General features: G+C 42.8%; 1 protein-coding gene across 1 annotated transcript in view; it reads right to left on the bottom strand.

The window, feature by feature from the left end:
- The window catches only part of LOC126188598 (hemicentin-2-like), a 1730700-nt gene that overhangs the window by 45727 nt on the left and 1666738 nt on the right, over positions 1-18235 (bottom strand). The window lies entirely within an intron of this gene.

Raw genomic sequence — 18235 nt, 5'->3', positions numbered from 1 at the left:
TCTTTTTGACTGGGTCCACAACCTAATAAGATGATACACGGAGGTCAATCCATTATGTAGGAATGGGCGTTATTTTGATTGTAACTTGAGTCCTTCCGTTTGTTGTCTCTTTAATTGAAGAAGCTTCACCTCAACATGATGGACATCCATAATACGTAAGGGAGCTTTTCCGGCTCCTTTGTAAAGATATCGTAAGGCGGAGTAATAAAATATCTTGGTCTGCCGGAGATCCCTCGCCCACTCAGCACCATAACGCAGTTACGCTTTCCGGAGCAACGGTTTTGCACCCCTGGCCAACATTCTGTAAGAGAGGGATAACGGCCTTGTGAAAGCAAGCTACAGGTCCAAACATTTCGAACGATAATCTCAGGGAAGGGTCTTTTATGACAGATGTATTCAACATCCGGGGAAGGCGATAGAGGTTTGCTGGTTGTGGCACATGATTTAAGGTTACGACTGCAGCACAATGGTCAGTGAAACAAGTGGCTTTATCGTTTGTTGTTAACACTTGCCCACATCAAGAGTGAGAGGGATAAAAACTATCGAGACTGCTGCTGGAAGTAGGTGTAAAATGCGTATGTCTGAGAATGGGATAGTGACACATCCATGTATCGCGTATTTGCGAAGCCCGCACTAAATCATCTAATTCGGTACTAAAATTAAAATTTGACACCTTATTCACAGCACAAACTCAGTTGAAATCTCCGCCTAACGGAAGTTACTACCGAGCTTTACAAAATAAATTAACTATGCCCTCGTTGTAAAAAACGCTCGATCTTTGGACTGGCCAGATCCTGAAGGGGTGTGAAGAAACAGGTCAGAAGTGCAATCTATCACTCGGCCGTTATCAAGAACTTGTAAATCAATCAGTGGTATTTCCGAGCTGTAAAATAACGCAGTACCAGTCCCGAGCTGTAAAATAACGCAGTACCAGTTGACAGTTCAATACACACAATAAAGGGCCGGCCGGAGTGGCCGGACGGTTCTAGGCGCTACAGTCTGGAACCGCACGACCGCGGCGGTCGCAGGTTCGAACCCTGCCATGCGCATGGATGTGTGTGACGTCCTTAGGTTAGTTAGGTTTAATTAGTTCTAAGTTATAGAGGGCTGATGACCTCAGAAGTTAAGTCCCATATTGCTCAGAGCCGTTTGGAACAACAAACAATAAAGAAAGTAGAAAATCAGGGAATAGAAAAATGATCAAATAAAACCTCTTGCAAAAATATTCTTATACACTTGAATCGCAAATAAAGTGTCACAGCGCCGCTAGTGTAAGATCGGAACTAATTCAGTCCGCATTCAAGGTAAGAAAGGTATTGGCCAGCGTCTAGTTATTATTAAAAGTGTGCAGATGATTACTTGCAAGTGGCCTTTAACACCGTGTAAGTCGGCTGTTTAGGTTTTCTTAGCGCTCTGTATGAAAATTACTGGCTGTGCTGTGTGCAGTATGTAGCTAGTTTGCATTGTTGTCTGCCATTGTAGTGTTGGGCAGCTGGATGTGAACAGCGCGTAGCGTTGCGCAGTTGGAGGTGAGCCGCCAGCAGTGGTGGATGTGAGGAGAGAGATGGCGGAGTTTTGAAATTTGTAATACCGGATATCATGAACTGCTATATACATTATGACTTTTGAACACTATTGAGGTAAATACATTGTTTGTTCTCTATTGAAATCTTTCATTTGCTAACTATGCCTATCAGTAGTTAGTGCCTTCCGTAGTTGGAATCTTTTATTCAGCTGGCAGTAGTGGCGCTCGCTGTATTGCAGTAGTTCGAGTAACGAAGATTTTTGTGAGGTAAGTGATTTGTGAAAGGTATAGGTTAATGTTAGTCAGGGCCATTCTTTTGTAGGGATTATTGAAAGTCAGATTGCGTTGCGCTAAAAATATTGTGTGTCACTTTAGTGAATGTTTGAGTACGTTCAATTTTGCTCAGCTGTTTGAAAAGCAAATAGTGTAAGAGGTTTTTCTGCACAGTAATTCAGAAATTGTTCTAAAGGGACGTTTCAACCGTAACTCAAGGTCAACGGATTAACCAGAATGTAAAGTACTGGATCCCTCTCTTCCACCCTCTTTATCTTATGTCTTTTTTGGCGACCCGCACGCTCAGGTCGTTTTTTGCGGTTTTTTGGGAAGGTGACTGCCACATGGCAATGGAAAACAACAGGGATAATTATGCAGCACGGCTTTATAGCTAAGGCCGTTAATTTGCGCCTGTGCGCCTCTGTGATAGCCGGTTAGAATCTTGGTGGAGGAAGAAGTTTTATTGGCTCACAGGTGGAGGAGAGGTGTTGAGCGAAATTTTCCTATCAAGCGAATAGTTGCAATAGCGAATTCTAAAGTATCAGACAAATTTATTAGCATAGACAAAGCGTTCGGTATTGGTTGACATTAAGTTCACAATCGAAATTACGACATTTGGTCGCACAATTATGTAAATACCAACAAAGTATTTTAAGATTTGAGAATTCACGAATTTAAAGATCAACTTATTTCTGTTCAGTTATCCTGATTACACTTGAAATATGGCTTACATTTACTTGTTAACAATGACCACAAGAAAAAAACTCTCCCGTCGAAATGTACAGAGCTTTTGCAAAATGATCAAATATTTGCATCATACGTAAAATAATACACTGGCGTACACACGAACACACACACACACACACACACACAAACACACACAATATCGTTTCATAGTTTGGGAACACTCATGACGTGAACGAAAGCAAACTCGAGATCATTTGACATTTTCTACGAAACGAGCGTTCCAAAGTAACGAACTACTGTTTACTCAAATTCAGATGGCTAAATTTAATTTGTAAATTACTGGTTTTCCATACAAATTTGTGTCGTGTTGGACATGTGCTAATAATAAATTGACTGAAGTTAAAGTGTGTGTAAACATAACCAAACAGAATTACTGAAGCAAATTACGAAATTTATGTATTGCTTCACCATTTTACAGCAACGTAAGTACACTTTCCACAATCCACTTACTGAGAAATTTTCGAGTTCTCTTCTAAGAAGAAAAACTGCGCGATATATCCACGTGAAAGGCTATATCGCAGCACCGCTAAGCACTCCCATAGAAGCAAAGACTATGTATACAACGTGTGGCAACTAAAAGTGGCCCGGACGAACGGAGTCGATTGGACGTGATGGTATGCATGTAACCACTTACAACAGTATGGAGCAACGGCCATACAGCCGGCCGAACTTTGGAACACAGTTAAATAACCTTCACTCGTGACAGAGTTGTTAGCAGAGGTTAGTCTATTCGTTGGTCTAGCTGGTCACCCAGGTTATCTGATCTGTCAGTGTTCGATTACTTCGAGTGGGGAGCCTTCAAGTTTAAGGTGTATCACAAGGTGTACCGCAACAACCCACATAATCTTCAAGAACTGCAGCAGAACATTTCGGATGAGACTGCAGTACTTCCAGCAGCCCAGAAGGGCCCAAAAGTTCCAGGAGATGAATTGTGGTCACTTCCAACATCTGCTATAATCAGATTCAAATGGTTCAAATGGCTCTGAGCACTATGGGACTTAACATCTGTGGTCATCAGTCCCCTAGAACTTAGAACTACTTAAACCTAACTAACCTAAGGACATTACCCACATCCATGCCCGAGGCAGGATTCGAACCTGCAACCGTAGCAGTCGCGCGGTTCCGGGCTGAGCGCCTGGAACCGCTAGACCACCGCGGCCGGCTGCTATATCAGGTTAGTACTGTATTGTATTTCCTTTCACTTGTTGTTTTTCTTTGTACCCTGGAACTCTGTTCTCCGGGCCACTTTTATTTTTCCCGCACTGTATAAGTACATAACCTAGAAGTTGTAGTGCTTTGAAAAAGAAAATCTTTATGGAACTTAAGTACTGAAAAATTAGAGGAGCTAAGGAAAATAATCGTAAAAATAAGAGGGAAAATTTATTTCCTATCCAACACTACTCACTGGATATTGACAGTCGCGTAAGTCTACTTAATAGGAAAAGCACTAAATATATTCAACATTCATTTTCCCGGCTGTGTGATACATTCACCAAGTTTTGCGACTAGGCAACTGAGTGTTGCACGCTTGCGGCATATACCTGTGGAAAATTTTGGGAAATGGAGACCTCATTTCTTTTATTAGCTCTTCTGTGATGGGTGATGCCATTCGAAAGGAGTAAGAGATTTGGTATTTTTTTTTTTGTTACTGAATGTTGCAGGTAAATAATTGGAGGTTATTTGACTGCTTTCACAACGCTGGACTGCAATAAGAATATTTTAGCTTGTGACCTTACGGCTGAGAATCTACTAATGCTGAATGCATAATTTATTTTCGAGTCCAACTCGCCGTCGGGAGATGCCGATTATAGGGCCCGTAATTTATAGCCGCGTGTGATCCGAGCCTCGTATATCATTCCCACACCTTTCCTGTCAACTCTCTTATACTCGAATTCCTGTCTGACAATAAGGCATCAAGAAATGATGTAATAATTTGCTGTCGCCTGTAGCGATTTCTGCCACCAAAGGGCAACACAGTTCCCTGTGATCAAATAATTGTATGGTTATTCAAGGATTTTGAACATCATTAGCCATTCTTACGCTTACGTAGCTGTATGTAACTCGTGTCACGTAAGCTGCCACTAAAGTACTGCCCAGATGTTTCTTGATCATTCGTACAGGAAATTTACTATTTTCTAAGAAACTCTCATTGGTAACAATTATGCAGTTGGTATATAAGAATCAATTGATTGATTAGTGAGACCAGTTATGGATTAAATTGCAAACTAAGGAGAAATTAGAAAAAGAAATTTTAAAAAATGCTGTCACAGGAATCAAACCAGACCAGTATGAGGTTTTCCGTCTCTTAATAGGCAACGAACAAAAATTGGTGTCAGTGCTCCCAGAGGTAAATTTTAGCCAGTATTAAAGCACGTTTTTGTATAGCAGGAGAAAGTATAGGGGCTATCAACCTGGAGGATTTTGGATACGGGGTGTGCGGATTATGTAATCAGACTAACGATAAATCGACTTAACCGTGTCCAATGGTAGGGGTATGTGGACGGAAATAAGAAAACATTCTGCTGCTCAGCCCGTGTGTGCATCTAGGACGTCATTATGTTACAGGATAGTTGCTGGACAAGTGCACAAGCGGCATGGGGGCAAATATTATATAGTCAGGACAGCAGTCATCCAGCAGGATATGGAAGAGTTAAGACAGTGTTGCGTCAAAGAATCCGACAGGCAGTATTAAGTATGTTTAAAAGAAGATATACTATTGAAATACACGATTGCTAGTTATAAATATTTCCGCTACTAGATGTGCAGGATCGACCAGTTCGGTCAAAAGAACAACTGGCAACATCTGTTATAAATTTGGGCCACTGCTTACATTTAAAGTATAATAAGGGAATGGTTCAAATTCAAATGGCTCTGAGCACTATGGGACTCAACATCTTAGGTCATAAGTCCCCTAGAACTTAGAACTACTTAAACCTAACTAACCTAAGGACATCACACACACCCATGCCCGAGGCAGGATTCGAACCTGCGACCGTAGCAGTCCCGCGGTTCCGGACTGCAGCGCCAGAACCGCTAGACCACCGCGGCCGAATAAGGGAATGGGGCTGTGTGAATCAGTTTTCATGGGGTTTCCTGAACTGTAATGTAATAAGTATTACATCTTCTTTATGAAAGTATTTATATAGCCTTATTATACACAGTAATCACTCAGACACCATAAAAAATTAGTTTTTGGTGAAAATGCAGACGTCCACTGGAGGATTTGATGCTGTGATGGGATTTGAATGCACGGGCATTTTCCCCCTCAATCCCAAAAATACCATCACATCAGTTTGTTCCTTCTTCAACATTCCAGACTGTTGAGCCACGTTTTGTTCCCCGCAAACTCGGAAGTGAACCCAGGCCCTGCAACTCGTTATAATCCTCCAAGAATCTAGGAAAATCAGAGCTCAGCATCATCGTCGTCATCGTTTGCCAACCCCAAAGAAAGCCACCTGTACTACACGTACGAGAAGAGAGAAATATTTATCTTGCCATGTGACTTCACCAATTCATCTCAAACTTATTGGAAGGAAGAGAAAATTTCGTTTTGAAAATTTCCAAGAAAAGAAGGTCAAGCGTTGCAGAAATGCACTGGATGTTTAAGAAAAACCTTTAAATCCAGAAGAGGACTCATCTTCATCGCCTCCTGCATCGTCGGAGGAATAACCCATACACTGTGGTTTCCGCTAAAACAAATATTATGACTCTAGATCTGTGAGGAAAGGAGAATGGATCAGGTGCAATAAGTGCAAATGTGGTTTTACAATATCTGTAGTGGGGCTGCTAGTCGTAACTACTCTTAATTCCACTGTGAAAAATGCACATAACAACTAATGGGATAGTTAAAAAGTGTAATCTTCCGTATTGTTTACAATTGTATGACAGTTTACAATGATTACCCCATCCACATTAACGATTCAGATAACCCCACAAACTTATAATTTTTCTGTTGTTTCAACATTTTAAATTTTGCTATTTACAACAAAGAAGAATACATCTTGACACAATATACCATTAACAGACAAAACATGTAACTGTGATCTGTTCATCATTACAGTTTAATATGCGTAATATGTAAAATACTTACTACCCCTTTGGGACCCAAAATGTAGTAATGATTTGTTTAGTCCCACCTTTCCCAATCTTGAGCTATTTCCTAAACATTACGTCACGCTAGACATTTGTCAACAGAAGCAAACTTGTGTTGCATAATCACAACAAGAGATCCATGTTAATTTGTAATTTGAAATTTCTGCTTGAGGGAATCTGACCTGACTCAAGACACCCGTATCACAGACGTGCGTATTTCTGCTGCACATTTTAAAAATATGCTTATCTCATCACAGATGCCCGTCATGTGGGCAAATATCTAAAGAGATAATACTGCATCAGAGTCGAATCTAATAGCGTATACAATGTGTCCTGTAGGTAGAAATGTGACATATTTTCAAACGTATCATATCAAAATTAAAATTACATCTTGTCCTTTGATACGTTTTCCATTACGATTATTCTCTTCGTTTTTGAAAAGACTTATCATCAGTCCAATTCACCACACGTAGGGACTGACACCTCCAAATACTGGGAATATTTTGCGAAACTTCCCATTTCGTTGCCATAAAACCGAAAATTGAAACCGATGATTTGACACTGACTTCTGGGACGGATACTAATGATTACCACTTGACTTACTCATTCTCTCCGGCAGAATATCCATATCGTTCAAAAATGGTTCAAATGGTTCCGAGCACTATGGGACTTAACTTCTGAGGTCATCAGTCCCCTAGAACTTAGAACTACTTAAACCTAACTAACCTACGGACATCACACACATCCATGCCCGAGGCAGGATTCGAACCTGCGACCGTAGCGGTCACGCGGTTCCAGACTGAAGCGCCTAGAACCGCAAGGCCACACCGGCCGGCATATCCATATCGTCAGTAAAACTACAAACACATTTATTACTCAAGACGAGTAAAGTATGGTCAAATTGCTTTCGATTCCTTCTTTGAGTCTGTCAACACTTCACTACGATTTTCTCCAGGTGAGGTGGTGGTAGAGAGTTGACGATTTCTAGTTCATATATTTGGTATTCCATATCTTCCTGGAAGGGTAAGCAAGTGGTTTGCGATTTATCGATAGTCTACGAAAATTACTGGTAGCATTTGCGGGGGGGGGGGGGGGGGGGGATGTTATTCTATTAGGTTGGTGGCATAAGTTCCTAGCGGTTTAGTTTTGCATTTTAGCATTCCTGTTGCTATGGATTTATTTATCGATTGTAATTTTTATTTGTATGTGAGTTTACATATTGGCATATTGTCATCTGAATATAGTGAGCGGAGCTGTAGATGCTAGAAAATTGAGTGCCGATTGGTGAAATGGGAACATGTCCAACGTATTAATCTGCTAAAGTTCGGTAGATGGGTGACAAAAGCGGAGACCCTCAGAAACATTTGCGCTGTGTACAGGAATAATGCCACTCACAGACCACGGCACGAAATCGGTTTTCTCACTTTATGAAGGATCGTTTTGGTATTAGTGACTCCCCACATCACCGAGGCCTTCGGTGTTTGATGAACATCGTTTAAATGCATTAATCCACAATGATCCACGTCACTGTACTCGAGAACTGGCAATTTTGATCTTCCCACCTTTGTGCGACATTTTCCTGGAGCGGGGATGCTTAAAAAATCACATGTATGGTTACCGCATGCTCTAAGCCAAAATCACAAAAATCTGCGGGGGCCATATGTGAGTCTCTGCTTATTCGTCAACTGTCTCGTGAACAGCAGCGACCACTTCTATCCTGTATCGTTTCTGGTGACGAGAAATGGTGTCTTTTCGCTGATATAAGGAAGAAAAGGAATGGCTGAGCACAAACAAAGCAGCAACTTACCGTGCAAAGACCCGTGCGCCTCTACAAAAGATCATTGCAGCCATCTCATGGTACTGCGACGGTGTGGTGTAATACGAACTGCTTCGCGAGACGTAACCATCACTCCTGACATATACTGTCAACAAATGAGACGTCTTTCAAAAGCAGTACAACAACAACGACCAGGAAGACTGTGAAGGGATGGTACTCCATGTAACGCCCGTCCGCATTCTGTTAGACTGACAAAAAATACTATGCGCCTGTTGGGAAGTGAAGTCATTCCGCACCCACCTTATTCACCAGATCTTGCGCCCTCAAGTTTTCACTCTCTCCGCTCTCTATCGAAAGACCTTCAAGGAACTTTCCTTCCCGATGAAAATGCGCCAGGCTGGACGAGTTCTTCACCTCAAAACAACGTGGTTTTTACAGTTTCGAATTCTAAAAGTTACCCCAGCATTAGCAGACTGTTGTAAATCGTAAAGGAGAATATATTATCGATGATTAAAGTCTGTTTGTATATCCGTTGTGTGTATTAAACTGATGAAAAACGCTACAAACTTATGCACCAGTCTAATAGTTCCACCCTTGCCAGACGATCTTCGTGATGGCATCACTTGGTTAAGTCTGAATAACAGAATCTGTTATCTTTCTGTGAAATCTCGTTTGAGCAATATGCCGACATGTGGGTTACTGTTGTATAAGCATGAATTTAGTTGTCTGTCGAATATGAGTCTCCTGATTTTCATTTCCTGAATCCGTATTTCGTTGATGGTTCCCTGACAATCACAATCTGAAGGCTGTCTCGTGAAGATGTATCGCGTGCCATTATTTGCCTCATAGTGAGCACCATTGTGGTGAGTTCACAAAGTTCCTTTAAAATTTGGGACGTATGTTCTCACTTTAAAGCGGTTGAACTCTGCCGTTATATACAAAGTTACAGAACCGGAAGTCATTATAAATACAACGATATGTTCGAAAGAAAAGGACGTAAAATTATAATTTGATGTCTTATCGAGAACGAGGTCATTAGAGACGGAGCACAAGTCCGGTTTAAATGAAGATGAGATAAGAAATCGGCATTCCATTTTCAAAGGAATCATTGCAGAATTTGCCTTAATCGATTTAGGGAAATGACAGGAAATTTAAATCTGGAAAGACGGAGGGAGATTTGAACCGTAATCTTCCTGACTACGGGCCCAGTATGCTAACCACTGTTCCACCTCACTAGTGTAAGTCCGTTAGAGATGTGACCTTTTACATAGCCCACATATTTTTATTGAAAAACTAGGAAAACTGCTAGTGTGGGAGAGGAGATATCAAATGGGAGTCTTTATGGGGGACAGAGAGTTGACCTTCTGCGATAGCCGCTACTGTAAAGGTCTATTTTGAAACTTCCTGGCAGATTCTCATTCAAGGTCTATTTTGTAAGCGACGGCCAATGAATGACGGCAAATCGTGTCGTTGGCCAAGATTTTCTGGATATGTACGGCCGACAAATCGGAACTAACAAAGCGGTTAGCCTTAGTTGATGTTCGATCTGCTGGCAGTACAATCAAAGCGTTGGCTGTTGGTTGGTCCCGTGATTCCTCTCCTGTAGGGGACCCTGGGCCGAATGTTTGTTGATTTTATAGCGGTTTGCTGTATACGTTGAACGAGGGTGTATATATTGTATTTAAAAATACGGAAGTATCGTATGGAATATGGGGACTGCATTAAAGCGGATAGAAAATAATGCGCACGATACAAAAACGAAAATTAGTCTTCATTGACCTCTTTTTACCGTGAATGATAAAGCGAGACAAACTAAAGTGGGAGTGGTGCTGAGTGTTGCGCAAAAGGTATGTCATCTTTGGAAATTTTAAAGCCTACAAAAGTCAATAAAAATTAGAAATTCTTAGCTTTCGTTCGTAAAAATTATAAAACAACCCATATTCCAATTCATTGCTAAGGTCAGACATTAATTTGGTTCCACCACACTGCCCCCTACTTTTTAAAAGTTGTCTCGTTCACTAGCGTTTTCTGAAGATAAGCCTCTTGCAGCAAAACAAACGCTATACATGCGACGACTGCTAAATTCTCTTCTTTCCTAATAATACCAGCCGGTGAAATTGTAATTCAAACGCTTCGTCATAACAATAACAAAGCTTGAACTATTTCGACAAGGTATCTGAGCCAACTGCGATGCCACATATCTGAATCTCGTGGTCCCAACCGCTTGGTTTGGTGAGGATGAGAGGCTGAACACCAATGCGTAGGAAACCAACATTCGGCCGAATCTGTTGGCTGCTTTTCCTTGGTCTTCGTCAGCCCAATTTGTGCGCGCCTTAAACTGATGGAACAGATGCTGGATCAACTATATATGTATTGCTTACATTTCGGTTTATAAATACTGAAATTACTGGGGTAAAATAAAAAACACTAAAAGCGATTTTCTTCGATCCAAGTGTTGACATGGAACAAAAGTTCCACGTCCGGAGTATAAAAGGTTTCCCTAGGAATTTACCAGAACGACATTACAACTAGAAGACAAGACTGAACTGAATTACGGAGAGTCTGAGTAAAAGTAGCACTAACACATATCTACGGCCGGTCGGTGTGACCGAGCGGTTCTAGGCGCTTCAGTCTGGAACCCCGCTGCTGCTACGGTCGCAGGTTCTAATCCTGCTTCGGGCATGGATGTATGTAATGTCCTTAGGTTAGTTAGGTTTAAGTAATTCTAAGTCTAGGGGACTGATGACCTCAGATGTTAAGTCCCATAGTGGTTGGAGCCATTTCAACCATTTTGAAGAGATCTAGGTGTTTCTACATAATATGTTCCTTTTTCTTATCTATCAAATCTCGGATGCTTCGTGATTAAGTCGACTCTTGTCTTCTCGTTGTAATGTCGTTTTGGTAAATTACCAGGTTCCACCTTTTATATTTCAGACACGGAAATTTTGTTCTGTGACAACACTAGATTTTCTACGGCGTCTACCTCGCAACTGGGGCAGGCGAGTAAGACAGGAATACTCATTGATTACTTCAGACGTTCGATATCCACTGTCGCACAGATTGTACGAAGTACTGTAAGTGAAATATCTTGACCTGTATGTAGGAGACAGTAACAGTGGCATCAGATTAACTTAGGCGCAGATGCTCTTTGTCTAACACATGAATGTACGAACCTATGTATTAAAGGAAGTAAGTAATAATATAATTTCGCGTGGCTCGAAGGCCGGGTGTAGGTCTTTCTATTGGACACCTCTTCGGCGAATTGCATATCTAATCTACCGCGGCATGGTCACCTATATTTTAATGTAGAATTCGAACCACGTGCCGTTCCAGGCGTCTCCTCACATCGTTGAGAGATGAAAGCTAGATTAAAGGCGGACTGAAAATTTCCATGGACCAGCCGGGATTCGATACCACGACCTCTCGATTTCCAGAGACGTGTATTACAACTAGACCAGCAGGCCCGACATTCGTAAAACAAAATATTGACTTTAAATACGTATTTTTTCTATCCGTATATCTAAATTCGAATAAAGACGAATTTTTCCGTGTCACTCACTTCATTTAGCGTCTACGATTTTTTATGTGAAAACTGTTGAAACGTTTTATACAAAAAACAGTATTAACTTTCTACATCTTTATTCTTTTGTTTCTCGACATAGTGACCCTGCCGACGAACACATTTCTCTCAACAAGAGCCGAAGTCTGTTGATACCGTCAGTGTAGAATTTTTGACTTTGTTGACGGAGCCATAATCTCATCTCTGGTTGTACCGCTTCATCACTAACGAAGTGAAGTTCTAGAAGATTTTTGTAAGGTTTGGAAACAGATGAAACTCGGCCATTTCGGGACTGTACGTAGATGGCCGAGGACAGTGAACGCTCCGTCTTTCTCTAGATATTGGACTCTCTAAAGATCGCGCCAGTGCCATGGGAGTTATTCCTTGATGTTTTAACATATATCCTATCATTGTCTACCTTTTCCTTGGAGTGTTTTTCTTCTTTCACCGATTCGCGGAGAACCTCCTTATTCCTTGTCTCATCAGTCAAAATAATTTGCAAAATTCTTCTGTAGCACCACATCCAAAACGCTTCGATTTTTCTCCGTTCCGGTGTTCCCACGGCCCATGTTCCACTACCATACAATTCTGTGCTCCAGACGAACATTCTCAGAAATTTATTCCTCAAGTAAAGGCCAATATTAGACACCAGGAAATTTTTCTTGGGCAACAATGCCGTCTTTTCCTGTGCTAATTTGCGTTTCATGTCCTCCTTTCTTCGTCCGTCATTGATAATTTTGCTTCCAAGGGAACGAAATTCCTTCGTCTATTTCGTGAACACCACGTTTCTGGCTACTCAAATTTCTGCTGCTTCTCGTTACTTCTATATTGTTACGGTTTATCTCAATCCATATTCTTCATCAGATTGTTCATTCTATTCGATAGGTCCTATAATTCTTCTTCACTTTCACTAGGGATACCAATGTCATGAGCGAATCTTATCACTGATATCCTTTCACCATGAATTTTATTCCAGTCCGAACATTTATTTCCGTCACTGCTTCTTCGATGTATAGATTGAACAGTAAGGGCAGAAGACTGCATGCCTGTCTTGCACCTTTTTTTAAGCCGAATACTTCTTTCTTCTCTCCTGATTCTTGCATATGCTGTATATTGCCCAGTGTGCCAGGGCTGGCTCTGTATACAGTGGTTGGCAGTACTTCCGCCTGCTGGACTCTTGACATCCCTGATTAAGCTCAAAAATGGTTCAAATGGCTCTGAGCACTATGGGACTTAACATCTGAGGTCATAAGTCTACTAGAATTTAGAACTACTTAAACCTAACTAACCTATGGACATCACACACATCCATGCCCGAGGAAGGATTCGAACCTGCGACTGTAGCGGTTGCGTGGTTCCAGACTGAAGCGCTTTGAACCGCTCGGCTTCACCGGCTGGCCCTGATGAGGCAGATTGTTTGTCAAGAGAGAGGCAAGGAGGAGTCAGTTACGGAGCTGTGGCCGAGAAATTATGGTTGTTTGTGGCCTAGCGTTGGAACTGCAATTAGCAGGTTGTCGGGTTGTTGATACTAGAGCTGTGTGTACTTCGTGGCGCACACTAGTTCAGCCGGTTATAAGTGGGAAGAGCATGGATGTATTTTCTTTTCGGTTTATTGACTTTCAGATAATGCCCATTCAGCCATCTCAATAGTAATGCCTTTTTACGTACGAAATTGCAGAGAAATGTGGTTTCACTGGTGGCGTAGTCCGATATCAAATCTGTAAAACTGTTCCGTGAAGTATTCCTGTTTAAATACATCTGAGTCAAATATTTTATTTGGGCGCATTTATTTATTTCTGAGTTAGCCAGACGCTCTTGCACTGTAATGATTTACTGTGCATCTTTTTAAGCAAGTTAAATTTGTATTCTCTTAATTTAAATCAGAAAGTCACCTTTTCCTTAGCGGGACTGAATCAATGAAACTGATTGCGATACAGAAATTTATGTGAATTTTAAAAGAGTGAATTATTCTAATAAATGCTTTGTTGAAGGTGTAACCCCAGGCTCAATCAGTCACTCCACCCATTATCTTTTATATCTAGTTATACCGCTACACCGGCTATCCCTATAGCTTACTCCCATTTTTCTCAGAATTTCGCACTGCTTACACCATTAGACTTTGTCGAAAGCTTTTTCTAGGTCTACAAAGTCTCGATTTCTCTTTAGTCTTGCGTCCGTTATCAAGCACTGGTAGCACCGTATTAAGAAATTGCAGAAACGAACGAAAATGTATACGTGGCACCTTCCCATCGTTGTGATAAAAGAAGGTAATTCATACTACTTTACAAAAAAAAAAAAAAAAAAAAAAAAATTGTGGTTCAAAAGGATCTGAGCACTATGGGACATATCAGCTGAGGTCATCAGTCCCCTAGAACTTAGGACTACTTAAACCTAACTAACCTAAGGACATCACACACATTCATGTCTGAGGCAGGATTCGAACCTGCGACCGTAGCGGTCGCGCGGTTTTAGACTGAAGCGCCTAGAACCGCTCGGACACTCCGGCCGGCATATAACTTTACAGCATGATATTTCGAGTTGTTCTGGTCGGAAAGACATACAGCAGTAACAAGCTTCGCTACTAGGCGCTTTTTGCGTTTTCCATACGTGTTAGATGGAAGTAAAGGCTAGCGTGGTATCGGCAGTTAATCCGAAAGCATTAACTCTGGAGTTTCCCTGACAGGTTGAGTTGGTTTTCACGTCTTATAAGTGAGCGCCAGTTAGAGACGTCGTTTCGAGTCTTGAGAAACATTAATTATATTTAATTTTTCACGTACTATAGGTCACAAAAGAGATACTGGAGGAACACAGAATTACCCGTTGGTTACGTCAGCTGTTAGGTATCCATTGTTCCGCAGGCAGTGCTAGGTCCTGCGAATGGAACATCTTCGCCGGTTTGCATAGGGGAGGCGCTAACAATGACACATCGTTCACTTAGCCGCAGACGCTCCGCGTATAAACGGCCGGATCAGCACGGGGCCGGCCACGGGCAGCCGTGCAGCGCACGTGTTGCGCGCCCGTCCAGTTCTCCCACGGATCCCCCCCACAGCTCCATTGTCCACCTAATGGGTTCCCTCCCCACAGGTGTCCATCTGCCATTAAAGAGGCCTCTAACAGCACTCAGTATGTAAATTACACGTCTCTGGGTGCGTGACCGTGTGACTAGAGCTACACAGCGGGAGAAGCAACCACTTAAACTGACCGGGCAATTGACAGGTGGATGGGAGACGGGCGGGGGGACGGCGCCTGCGGGAATACCAAATGGTAGGCAGGCAGCCCGTGCTGGAGGGCCACGCGTTGCGGCCGGGCGCCGTGGCGTGACATCGTTAACGATAGCTCGCCTCGCACTTTTCAATAATTCCTCTCCCTAATTCCGACGCGGTGCGCCGGGAAGCAGCCCTTTGAAGAGCCGCCTATCTACGCCGCCGTCAGCCGCCGCGTCTCGTTGTGGCGTGTGTAACACACCTCCTCCCGCCGCTGGCCGCCCCCTCGGGGCCTGCGTATAGGCGTCTGTTAAGAATGCGGGCCCTCGTGCCACCTGCAGGCGCCCAGACGTCGCTCTCCACCAAATGAAAGAGACCGGAACGGCGCTCGAGTGCCCTTAAACAGCCTTAATGCTCCCTTAATATGCCTCCGATCGCCCAGACTTCTATTTCGGTTAACGATACTTGAGTTACGGCACACGTGCTACTTTCATCGGGTTAAGCATCCAGCTCAATGGTTCCTGACTAATCAGAACAGTTAAAGTGTCTACCGTGGTGGTTGCCTAAGGCGTGTACCTCACAGGCACGGATCCAGCGTTCTATTCTGGGTGCAGCCCCAGTTTCTTGCTGTCTGTAACATCTCTACCTTCATCAATGTAACTTGCCACCACTCTCATTGGGTTTGGAACACTAGTGCGAAGTGGAATTCCTGCGGATAGACATTTCCGCAGAGCCTGCGACTCTTGCTGGGATAAGTGGGGTTTAGAAGACAGAACACAGGCATTCTAAGAATTTATATTGTCGTTCGCCACCGTAGCTGCGCGATCAACGCTGCGGATTGCTTATCAAACTGATTTCCGGCCTGGTCGGACATTTCCTCCCTTCGTTGATAGTGTGTTGTGCTGTCTTTCCTTTCGTATCGTCAGAAATGACATTCCATTGTTGAGATGGCTGTACGAGCAATTTGGCGAAGCTAATAAATTGTAAACAAATGTATTTCCTTTGTAGCAGTAAAACACATAGTGGTGTAGTCTACGGCATTTGTTACTAAGAATTGTTTTTAATACACTGTTGTGTAAAATGTAATGGAGAGGTAGGTAAACTAAATAACATTACACATACTCTGTGAAAATGAAAGCGCCGGAGCATAGAGCTAAAAGTCTTCCAGTCGTGCACATGATGTTGGACGTCATATGACGAGAAATCAAAGTGTCTATAGCGCCAAATTAGGCTCGCAATGCAACACGAGATAGTTGGAGGAAATTATGATGATGATATTGGTTTGTGGGGCGCTCAACATCATGGTCATCAGCGCCCGTACAAGTTACATATCTTTCCAGCACTTTCCGAATGATGATGACATGATGAGGACAACACAAACATCCAATCCCCGGGCGGAGATAATCCCCGAACCAGCCGGGAATGGAACCTGGGACCCCGTGATCCAGAGGCAACAACGCTAACCCCTAGATCACGAGCTGTGCGCTGAAGGAGAGGAAGGAAAGGGAAGAAAGGAAAAGCCCAGTGTGTATCAAACAGCAAGCAGTTAGGGCACAATGTGGTAATGCTTTTCATCGCAACATGTCACCATGCGGAAAGCACCATACTGAAACTGGAAGAAGGATGAAGTGTGGCGATTGTAGAACAGCATTTTAGTTTTGGTCACACCTTTGTTTCCAGTGCTTGGGGAGCGTTCCGAACCACAGTCACTGCTGCCCAGAGGAGAGGAAGTGGTCGACCATGGTCAACTGCAGCACCAGGTGACCACCACACTGTGCAACAGGCAATGTCAAACAGCAAGTGAAATTGGACCCACATTTAACAGGCCAGCAAGGCAAGCAAACTCACGCTCCACAGTGCACGGCAGCTGCATGGGAGTGGTCTCTTTGCCTGACGATCAGTACGTTGTGTTCCGTGGACACCCGCACTTCGACAGCATCGTTTGTGTTGGTCTCAGGAGCATAGGGACTGGACAAATGAGGAATATATGCGAGCATATTGAGTAGCGATTCTTGACGTACTCTCATAGGGCCAAAGGTGCAAACACGTAATGTACCAAGGAACATTGTCGAATATGATCCTTTTGGTGGTACTGGTGTTATGGGGTAGGGAGGCATAATGTTTCATGAGCGTAATGGCATCCAGATCACTGAACACGGTACCCTAGCCGGTCACACTGTACTACGTCCCTTAGTGCGTCTTTCCTCAGGTGCATTCGGACTAGACTGCATTTCTGTGGATAACAATGCGATAACGCATAGGAAAAAGCAGGTGGAGGAACTTTTCCCCCTTTCCATCTGCGAGTGCGCAGTAAAGGGAACGTCTAGTAGCGGTGCGAGGTACTCTCTGTCATGCATCGTATGATTGCTTGAGACGTATGTATGTTCACGTACTGGGGTTGGACAAAAACATGGAAACGCCCAGAGAAATGCGTGCTTGAATATAAGTGCCGACGCTAACTAAACCTTTACGTACTACTGTTGTATTTGGCCATAAACGGCAACTGTGCAATTATTCAATACGTAACAAGTGTCAGTCGTGGTAAGAACATTATTCTGTGTAGCTGTGACTTCACTGTGGCGCATCAAAGTCAATTCGAACGCGGCCAATTGTTCGTGTTCATTTATGGTGGGTACTTCCGTAACCAAGATATCCGGGGCTTGTAACGCACTTGTAACGCAAACAGGGAGAGCGGGAGAACACCATCCACCAAGTCTCAACCCGAATGAAAGTATTTCTGAATGATCGGGACAGACGATTAATGAAGAGAATTTCGATGAAAAATAAGCAGACTACAGGTGAAAAAGTCACTGCAGAACCGAATGTTGTATTCGTAAACACTGTTTACTCCAGAACAACACAGAGGGAGATCCATAATGAGGGAATTCCAAGACTACTCTTCAGTGATTCAAATGGCTGTAATAGGAAAACGTGGTGACTAAACAATAAAACCAGGACTATGAAACATTGGAAGATAGTCATCTAGTCATACGAGTCTTGTTTCACTGTGTTTCACTCTGGTGGAGTTTATGTCCCAAGAGTGAAACACGACGATGTTC

Source organism: Schistocerca cancellata, chromosome 5 (assembly GCF_023864275.1).
Source record: "Schistocerca cancellata isolate TAMUIC-IGC-003103 chromosome 5, iqSchCanc2.1, whole genome shotgun sequence".
NCBI classification, from domain to species: Eukaryota; Metazoa; Arthropoda; class Insecta; order Orthoptera; family Acrididae; genus Schistocerca; species Schistocerca cancellata.
This window is presented reverse-complemented; position numbering and strand designations above follow the sequence as displayed.